Raw genomic sequence first — 827 nt, 5'->3', positions numbered from 1 at the left:
CCCGACTGGGGCCATGATGATGTTAGAAGGAATGCGTCGCCTAGGTTGAGGGGGCCCCCGTCATGCCCTGAAACACGCCCTCCTAACCATTCTGCCCCGCTGCGTTTTCCCCCTTTCCCCCCTCGTTTTGCCATCCCCCGACTGCAGCCATGGTGACATTCGGATGCATGCTACCATCGCGCGGGCACGGCTACCATCGCGCCCAATGGGCGCCACGGTGAACAGGCGGATGTGAGGCGCGGCTACCATCGCGCCCAATGGGCGCGACGGTCAACAGGCGGATGTGCGGCACGGCTACCATCGCGCCGAATGGGCGCGACGGTCAACAGGCGGATGTGCAGCACGGCTACCATCGCGCCCAATGGGCGCGACGGTCAACAGGCGGATGTGTGGCGTGGCTACCATCCCGCCCAATGGGCGCGATGGTCAACAGGCGGATGTGCAGCGCGGCTACCATCGCGCCCAATGGGCGCGACGGTAAACAGGCGGATGTGCGGTGCGGCTACCATCGTGCCCAATGGGCGCGACGGTAAACAGGTGGATGTGCGGCGTGGCTACCATCGCGCCCAATGGGCGCGACGGTGAACAGGCGGATGTGCGGCACGGCTACCATCGCGCCCAATGGGCGCGACGGTCAACAGGCGGACGTGTGAGGCGGCTACCATCGCGCCCAATGGGTGCGACGGTGAACAGGCAGATGTGCGGCACGGCTACCATCGCGCCCAATGGGCGCGACGGTGAACAGGCGGATGTGCAGCACGGCTACCATCGCGCCCAATGGGCGCAACGTTCAACAGGCGGATGTGCAGTGTGGCTACCAACGCGCC

Source organism: Volvox carteri (genome assembly GCF_000143455.1).
Source record: "Volvox carteri f. nagariensis unplaced genomic scaffold VOLCAscaffold_588, whole genome shotgun sequence".
NCBI lineage: Eukaryota > Viridiplantae > Chlorophyta > Chlorophyceae > Chlamydomonadales > Volvocaceae > Volvox > Volvox carteri.
The sequence above is the reverse complement of the archived record's forward strand: the minus strand, read 5'-3'. Positions refer to the sequence as shown.